Source organism: Myotis yumanensis, unplaced genomic scaffold, assembly GCF_028538775.1.
Source record: "Myotis yumanensis isolate MYYU_CA2020_CCGP unplaced genomic scaffold, mMyoYum1.0.hap1 SCAF_4, whole genome shotgun sequence".
NCBI classification, from domain to species: Eukaryota; Metazoa; Chordata; class Mammalia; order Chiroptera; family Vespertilionidae; genus Myotis; species Myotis yumanensis.
In genome coordinates this window covers 2,813,372-2,823,132 of record NW_027223755.1, presented here as the reverse complement: position 1 = coordinate 2,823,132, position 9,761 = coordinate 2,813,372, and positions in this window count along the sequence as shown.

Genomic DNA, 9,761 nt, shown 5'->3' with positions numbered 1-9,761 from the left:
AAACAAACAAACTTAGAGATTAAAGAGGATTACAGAAAAGGAATCCATGTAACAACCCGACAAGCCACTGCTATCTAACAGACATAAATTAAGCCACGAGTGAAAGACATCCAGGTGAATTTAAAATGGCTGGTGGTCGCATAAAGAAAGAAACAGCTGAGATGAATTTTAATAACACTCTATGCAACCTGTGTACCTAAAATGCTATTTCAACATGTCATCACTATAAAGATTATGAATATGTCACGTTCTCCCCTCAGACTCAGGCATCAGAACCTCAGTATTTACCCTGAAAGTGCATCTCCACCCGGACAAGCCAAGTCCAAATCTTCAAGAGCCACCCGTGGGCAAAGCTCAGGTGCTGGCGGCACAGCTATTCCTACACACGGTGCCCAGAGCCCCAGGGCTGGGCACGGAGACTGGCCCTCTGTGGTCATCTCCCCTCTGGCTCCTTCATCTCCTGGCCTATTTCACCCAGCCCTGAGATTCTGCTTCTTCAACACCTGGATACCCAAGCTCTTCTGCGGTTCAATAAGAATCAACAGCACGGACCCCTTTGTAAGGGCCACAGACAGTGCTGCTCAGACACTCCCTCGGGAGCGAGTTGGTCATCAGAGCCGGGAAGCGCGCTGTCACTGACGGGCCAGGCCAGCTGGCCTGTGCACCTCTGCCCTGCGCCTCCCGCACACACACCCTGAGAGCAGCCCGAGCCCCTGGGCCACCGCCCAGGCCCCGCCTCGGGCCTCCCTCCCACCCCCCCGGGGGAACGGTGGCATCAGGTCTGGCTGTCCTCTCTGCCTTTGGACTCGGATTTGGCTGTCGGTCTACCATTTTAATATCCCTTCACACTCACCCTGCGTGCTGCTCAGGACCTCGCCATCCAGGGCCCGCACTCGATGTGTCCCCTTCATTAGCCCAAAGATGCAGCAGTTCGGATGTTTAATCTTGAATTAACTTTCAGGAAATGAGTTTATGCTTTGACGTTGTCACTGTCGGAACCGTTTTATTTCCCCCCGATGGCCCTGGGGCCAGGTTTATGAGAGCAGCTCCTCACTGCATAGCGGTGAGCCTCGGCAACCAAGGAAACAAAGGCGGCATTGTCGCTGGAATAAAGCTGTGTGCCCACCTAGTCAGTGTAGCAAGTTCTCAATGAGTAATTGTTCGGTATTGCCACTGTCCCCTAAAACACCAAGAAATTACTAGAAACATAGCATTAAATTAAGACTGGATCCTGCCTCTGAAATTACACTGACAGCCACCCAAATACCAGCTTCTAAATTTATTAGCTGCGTGATACTGGGAATTTCTCCTAACTCCCTCCACTTCTGTTTCCTCAGGTAAGACATGGGATGATAATGGTCCCCAATGCATCGTTTTGAGGGTAAATCAGGTAGTACACTTACTGTGCTCCACACAGCGCCCGCACACAGTGGGAATGCAGTGAGTACTGGCTGTCATTACAATGGTCATTATACTTACTTTTCCTCACGGAGCCACTCACAGCTTTCCAGGCTAAGGTAACACCTTCATTCACCCACTCATTTACCCAGTATTCACGGAGCAGCTGCCCGTATGCTGGGCGCTGTGCCGAGCGCTGGGGGTGCGGGGTGAACAGCTTGGACACGGTCTCGGACGCCATGGGTCTCCGCCTGTTAGAGACGCAGACAGACGCCTGCCTGACCCCAGCAAGGCGCTTTGCGGAGGATGCACAGGGAGCCGTGATGAACCCAAACCTAGATTCTGAAGGTGGGAGGGGTCGTCAAAAAGCTCTCTGGTGACAGTGAAACTTAAACATGTGACATCGGTGACGGGTCAAAGGGCAAGAAGATGCCAGTATTCCAGACTCAGAAACAGCAAATGCCCAGACAGGAACACACGGCACAGTCTAGGAACAGGAAGGGGCTCAACGCCGAGAGGAGCACAGAGGCGGGACAGCCACGGTCTGACTCTAGCAATGGCGGCAGCTGTCCGTCCATGCAGAAGGCCAAGCCCCTGTCTGAGGAGGGACTTCCTCTCCCTTTGCGCCCAGGGGCTTCCGTTCTGTTACTTCCCTTTCCCCCCAGGGCCGTGCCGGGTGTTCAATGATTCCAGGTTCTGTGTTTGGGAGATCTCTCCATGCCCCTCCTGCTCCCGTCTACTGCCTGTTATTTGGGTTCGAAGGCAATTGGTTGCTTCTGTCTCTCGTTATTTCCTTGACCTACAAGGCACCGGCTCAGTCTCATCTGTCTGGGCTGATCCCAAAGAATGCCTTCTCTTCAGCCGCTTCGGGTCTGTGGTTCCGTGCCCCGACTTGAGTGCGAGGCGTCTTGTCCCGGCGGGAGTTTCTGGAAGGCGGCCACTGGAAACCAGTCTGATCAGACGTGGAAGGCTCAGGTCTTGTCATGGTGAAGAGAGCGGTGGGGATTTATGGTTTAAGGGGACTTTCCAGTCCCCAGGAGCACCCGGAGAGGGACCTCTCCTGATGCAGGAGCCAGCCCCTCAGCTCTGAGAGCCTGTGATGTGGGGTCAGGAGCGCCGGGATGTGAGCGTGCTGGCTGTTGCACCACTAACGCTCGCTGCGTCAGCATTGTTCGGTTTATTCAGCAACGTCTTGAAGTATCTGGACATTAAAGTTTCCTAAAACCATTTTGCTGGAAGATAACAAGTATTAACATACGATACCTGTCTTTCTTTTTCATGTTTTCGTGTTAGAAGAAGTGTTCCTCGATAAGCTGTATATAAAAGCCCCGCCAACGCCCTTCAGGACTGTGAGTGACTAATGGAATCAAAGTGTGGCCATCCAGGGGAACGTGCATCATGCATATGGTGAATAGCAGTGAGTTTGATGAGAACAGAAATAGAATGTAAAAAGTCAGAAAGTAACCCTTCTTCGCTATGCAGCTAATTTTCTCTCATGTTGTACCCTGTTTGGCATCATGTGTATGATGAATAGTAGAGAGTTTTATAAGATTGGAAATAGAATAAATAGAATGTAAAACATTAGGAATTACCCAGCCAATGTGGCTCAGTTGGTTGGGTGCCCCCTCCCGTGCACTCAAAGGTTGCTGGTTCGATTCCTGGTTATGGGCACACGTCCAGGTTGCAGGCTCAATCCCCCTGTCAGGGTGTGTGCAGGAGGCAACCAATCAATGTTTTGGTCTCATATCAATGTTTCTCTCTCTCTCTCCCCCTCTCCCTTCTTCTCTCTAAAACTCAATGAAATGTTTTTTAAAATCAGGAATTAACCCTTTTTTGTCATGCGACTGATTTCATCTCATTTTGTACCATTTTCAACTTTTTGGAATATTTGCTTAATTTCCTTGGTCTAGGAAACTTCAATATTCTCTTGCCTACAACCATATCCTCCTTCTCTGAGAAGTCCTTCAAAATCATCCTCTCCAAAGAGTCTTTCCTTTCTTTTACTTTAGGTTAACATCTCCAAATGCATTTCTAACATATACATGTACTTTCTGTTCTCTAGTTTTGCCCATGTGTGTATGTGTATGTGCATGGGTATGTGTGTGTGTACCTGTATGTGTGTGTGTTTCTCTTTGTTGTTCATTGAGAGAAGGGAGTACGTTCTATTTCTTTTTATTCACGTGTCTTTAGTACACAGAACAGGTCATAAGATCTTGTTGAAGACATATACAAACTTGAATATTATTCCTGAACATGCTAGATGTTTGCTTTGTGAAGTAGGGGATACTAGCTAATGTTTCCCTATTTCTATTTTTCTCATCCCTAAAATAATATTTTTGATCATCATCCAGCTAAAACTTTTGATGATTATTATAATGTACTTCCTTGCGGGGTGAGTTGGGAAAGCGGGAAGTTAGGGAGAGAAACTGCACAGACTCTTCCATTGTAACAATTGCTTTGAAATGGAGGTAAGCTCTCGGGGAGAAAAATTACATTTTATAATCCACATTGGTTCTATTAGTATACTCCAGTAGCAATGCACTAACTACTTTTTAAGACTCTTAAGGTTAATTACTAGACTTGCAAAGGAGCTTAATTTGCACGAGGAAATTACTTGTTCATGTCCACACACGGGGCAGCTGTTTGCCCTGCTCCCAGTAAGTGCCGCGGAGTTGAGGTCAGTGTGCAACCCCATGAGGGACAGGGGCCTTTTCCTAGACACAGCCAGGCGGTACCTGCTCTGCTGCACAGGTTTTGGCTGTGCTATCGTGCTCTGCAGTTCCAGCCAACTCAGCTCTGCTGCCCTGAGTGCTGGGTGAGAGGGCAGTGTCTCTAGTCATGCGTACTTGTCTTTAAACCTTGACTCATCTTCTCAATGTGTTGGAGGGCAAGTTAGGAAATTTCCCTCAACCTGCACCTCCTCTCCTATGAATTGAACACAGTGAGAATACTGACTTCATAGGGCAGGTGTGAGGATTATACAATGCTGAGCACAGAGCCTGGGAAAGAGAAAATAGTCCATTGGAGGAAGGTATGACCTCGACCATCACTACTGCTGCTGCGATGATAGTATTCCTAGTAGGTTTTTATGGAGGAACATGATCTCCCTATGTTGAAGAGCTCTTAGAGGTCATAATTCAACTCTTCTGCTTTCTACTCCATCAAATATTTAAATTTCTTCTACAAGGTCCTTGATACATGGTTATCCAGTATAATCTTCTTCACTTGTCAGATTGTACTTGAAACCTGCCCTCACTGAAAACTCTCTAATTCCCATGAAAGTCCATGTTATCTTGGGACAGTTCCAATAGCTAACAAGTGTTTCTGTGTGTGTGTGTGTGTGTGTGTGTGTGTGTGTATGTTCTGCATATTCACTGTATGTGCCTGTTGTGTTCTTCACCCATTGGGGTAAGTCTGGCCAAGTGGGGGTGTCACAGAACAATGACTGTCCTTCCTTAGAAAGTCCTCATGCATGGGAAGGCAACAGTCATTCTGCTTCTAGATCCAGGAAATAATTTTTAGATTTTTTTCAATTTTGAATCTCTCCTCATTGTGATCACTACCCCTAGCGATGCCCCCATGTTTGAAAGCCTTAAAGAATGTGGTGCTAGGCTGTGACCCCTAATTCAGGGTGAGTCTTGCAAACCAAGCTTTCTTAGCTACGTTGGAAGTTCCCTTTCCCTTGCTGACTCATATCAGGCTCATGCTACACTAACCCCCACAAGTGTTTCTACTTTCAGATGGTAGAGACACAGGCTGTCCTGTGTTCAGGGGACTCTGAGCACAAGATAGGCTGGAGAGCAGGGTGTTTGTCTGACATCACAGGGTGGGTGCGGAGGGCAGTTGTGAGAGAGAGCTGGGATCTGCGGCCGACGATGAAGTAACTTCTCTACCATGTTCCATCTTTATGTGATTTTAAGAAAGGGAATGACACGATCGGAAACAACGAATTCGCACGGCATTCCGGACGTCTGGAGTGTGTCTGAGGAAGCTGAAGACACACGCCCGTGTCACCCACACAGTTCAGCTTCCTTGATTCAGGAGGGCCTGAGACAACTTCCTCGGTGACTGCCAAGTCCCAGGTCAAGTGGGTTTCTAAGCAGCAGAGGCCAACGCTAAAGACTCGGACCAATATTATGTAATCTACGGGAACTTCATAGACATCGTTTTCAAAGTTTATCCTTTGTTCTACTCTACGTGGACAGTCAACTGACCTATTGTGAAGAATCCCATAAGTCTGGGTGATCGCCACATGCTATTAATTTTTTGCCAATTGCTCCCCCCCAAAAAACCCCCAACACTTTGAAAAACATATCTATAAGCTGATATGTAAAAATGTTTACGAAACTATCGAGCCTTCTCTACAAATATAACAGGAAAAACTGAGTTAACAAGCAATGTTGTATTTTTCAGATGAGCAATTATTTTTATTAAACCAAAGCAAATAGATGTTATAATTCACTTGCTGGGGCCATGCATCTGATATTCCTGCTTGTGGAACACAACTAAGAATCCACAGGTAAGAAAATCATGTCTTTCCGAGAAGACAGATTCCTCTCCTAACTCTCCATAGCAAAGATCGTATAGTATCCTAAAAGATGTCTTCACATCCCTAGTCATCCAATCCTGTGGACTTGTATTTTATTAAAAATCTAGACCAGTTTGAAGGCTATCATGAATCCATGTATGTCAGGGGGATGCATGTGTGCTTGGGAAACTTTTGGAAGTGCATTTTGGAGGCATAGACTAAACAGCAGCAAGGATTAGAGACAAGGAAAAAGAATCCTGAAATTAGACAAAAAAAATCTTCCAAGTGGCAGTAATCTACAGCCATTTACAGTAGCCGTGTCTGTCCAAAACCGACATCCAATTCATTACACTGACTTTTTCTTAGAATATGTAGAAGAGTAAAATTTTGTAAGGATTTTTCACACCAAATGACCAAAATGTATTAAAGAATATGAAAATATGACCTTCAATTTGCTAAGTCACTCACATTGACTCCCTAGTCCCAGAGACTGAAGGGATAAAGGAAGTTCTGCACTTTCTGCTTAAATAACAATTTGTATTGTACATGTTCATCACTACTTCATTCACATTCATTCAACAATAATTTAATAAACATCAGGGGACCCAGAGCTAAATCACACATCAACACTGTTTTCTTGGTACTTATTATGTCTGAGCCTTTGGCTCCGCACTATTCACATGTGGAATCATTTAATGTTTATAATCAACATAGGAGGCAGATATATTCTTTCTAATTTTCAGAGGGGAAATTGAGGCTTGAGTTTGGGCCCAAAGTCACAAAGCTGGTAGAGTAGCTGAGGCTACTTCCAAACCCCGGGTGGCCCTGCTGGGCGCAATGCTGCCATCCCTGCACCGTCTGTGTCTCCAGGGCTTCCGACTCCCACGGGGCGAGGCCTGCCGGCAGGGGCCACACTGCCGCCCTCCAGGGAATGTCCATCAGGTTGCAATTGGCTGCCTCTTCCCAGCCTCCACTTATCTGCTCAAGTGCCAAGCCGCTCTATCTTTTATCTTTTTAACACTTTCCATTGTCAGGGTGTCTGCAATGTGCTGCCTGGCACGGGCTGGAATAGGAAGCAGGTGCTGCTATCGCGGCACCAGCCCCGTGTAAATCCTTCCACTGCGGCCAGAGCTGCCGCCGCTGTTTCTCTTCTCCATCGCGCCCCGCGCCAACTGGTCACTTTTCTCCCTCTTGACACCCTGTCTGCTGGGAGGCTTTTGTATGAGTTGCGAGCATCACCACCCAATGCAAGGTTCTACATTATTTCATGAGAATAAGGGTTAGAGTTCGTTAGATATAACCTTTCTTTTTCCTCTATTTTGTGAAACCATATTTGTAAGTATTGGATATATTAGGGCCATTTCCACCATCAAAACTCTTCTTAGATTGTTTTCATGTCAGACTAAGCCTGGAATCCAGAGAGTTTCAGAAGATAGAAGGCTAAATAGCAGGGTGTGTGTGCGTGTGTGTGCATGTGAGAGAGAATGTGTGTGTGTGCATGTGAGAGAGAATATGTGTGTGTGTGTGCATGTGAGAGAGAATGTGTGTGTGTGTGTGTGTGTGTGTGTGTTTAGTAAACAATAGGCATAGCAAAAGAGGAATGAGAAAACTTAGGGGTTTAAGCCCAAGATTACTCAGGTCTTAATTAATTAAATTGATTAAACCCCAGAAACTATTTACCACCTTAATTTATGTGCTTCTGTTAAACAGTTTAATTTCTGGCAGTGAACAAAGCAATGCCATGATTATAAAACAATATATGGTTAAATGTGGACTAGTTCACCAACGGAATTCAAGCAACCAATGGCTGGGTGGAGTGGGGTGAGTAGCATTTGAAAGTGTGGCGCGGTAAACAGACTAACCAGGAACATTCTTTCAGGAGGGTCGGTGCAGGTAGTCACTCCTAAGAGCCCAGGTGCTCTACACCGGTAAACCCCTCCTCATAGGCATCCTTCACCATAATTTTGCATAATTCAGGGAACAGAAAGAGGCAGAGCTATAAAAACCATCGTCGGAGTCCAAGCACAGGCATTTGCAGACTTAGAGATAAGAATAGTTCTCACTGGACGTCTTGTTCCTGACTCAAGTTAGGGGTCAGAGTAACAGAAAACTGTGACGATCTTTCACGGAGGAAAACACGAAGGAGAATCACGCTCAGTGAGGAAGAGGACAACCAGGGAACCGGCATCAGGGAGACAGTCCCCGCATCCATATGCAGCCCAGATGTGCATCATCGTTTCAGTGAGCGATCACTGAAAGTCAACACTGAAAACCACACTGCGGTCACACTGCCACCTCAGTTTAGTCTGTATACGCAGGGTCTTAGGCAACTTTCCCTCATGCACGGTCTTGACCATGACCTTCTTTCACTTAGTGCCTTAGCTTCACTCAAGTGCCACTTTCCCCAAGGACTTCTGCTGAGCCTTCTAGGCCACAGTGGTTTCTGCCTCCCTTACAGCTCTTATGATCTTCACCACTTTTTAAATCCTTGATCCCACATTGTCTTAAACCATGTGGGATCATTAGAAGTTTGATACGATGTCAGGCAGGGTGGCTTTTGATGAGGGAGTAATTGGAAGCAAAAAGACTATTTTAAAACATATGGTGCTGAGTGTCTGATGTAGCAAAATGGAAGAAGGGAGGGTATCGGTACTTTAATGACTTCTCGATATTCATGAAATACAGAGTTTAAACCATGCCGATCTTTCAGAACCGACTTCTAGAGCGTGTTCCACAGCGAGGCCAAGTGCTTGGAAAACTGTTTTGCTTTGCATTTTCTCTAGACTTTAGCATCTGCATCATGACCTAATGCTCTGGTCTCCCCCCACCCCCGGCTCCGTGCTGCTTTATGGATGACGTGTCTCTCACGAGATCTAGACCTTGTCATCTACTCCTCTAACAGGAGATCATTTTCCAACATGTGTTCTATTGAAATATCATTGTCCCACCAGACGTTTTCTGAATAAAGTCTCTAAGTCACATGACTTTGGGAAGTACTGTGTAACCTAGGTTTTGTTGATTAGCTTTAAAAATACTTGCCATTCTCTGATATGGAAATATACCTAGTATAAATCTATCGCCTGTCTCTCTTTAAGAAGAGGCGGATCTTCACGGGGAAAGTTAACTCTATAAGGCATTCTTGACATCGCACACTATTTGTCAGCCTTAACGTCTGTGAGACACATCACGAAGAGCAATGCATTTTTAAGGGAAGAGTTTAGTGTCATCACAGCTTTAAATATAACCCATGCAGATAGCCTGTTATCGCCGCTGCAGCCTGTCCCCTCTTCTATCTCTCCATTTCTTTAATCGCTAGGGAAAGCCAACCCCGATGGTAGCATGCCATTACCAGGGCGACGATAACAGGGCGGCCGGCAGAGAACGCTCCGGGTTCAAGCTGCTCTCGTCCTCCCTCCCCCTCCCCTTCCCCGCCCCCCCCCCCCCCACTGCCTAACTGTCCCTAAAACCGACTGAGTTGATGGGAAGGAGTCCCTCACGTCCCTTAAAATTAAACAAACAAAGCGAGTGTTGGAGCTCAGCCTCACCAGCATGAGAGAGACACTCAGTAAGTCTCGGAGCTGGCGAAGGCCTCACCCTCCTCATAAGATACATTTCCATGGGAAGACGTTACAACTTCCACGTCACATTGAAGGCAAAGGCCCCCCTGGGCAGGTGCGCCTCTGTCTGGGCCTCCGCTGGTCTGCGGGGACCCTGCTGGGTCAGCTACGTGCACACGTGCGCACATCCCGTGTGGCCGTGGGACTTGGGATTCCCAGATCGCACAGTGAGAAATACAGAGAGTGGGGGAAAAGTGTTTTATAAAAAGCGTCTTTAA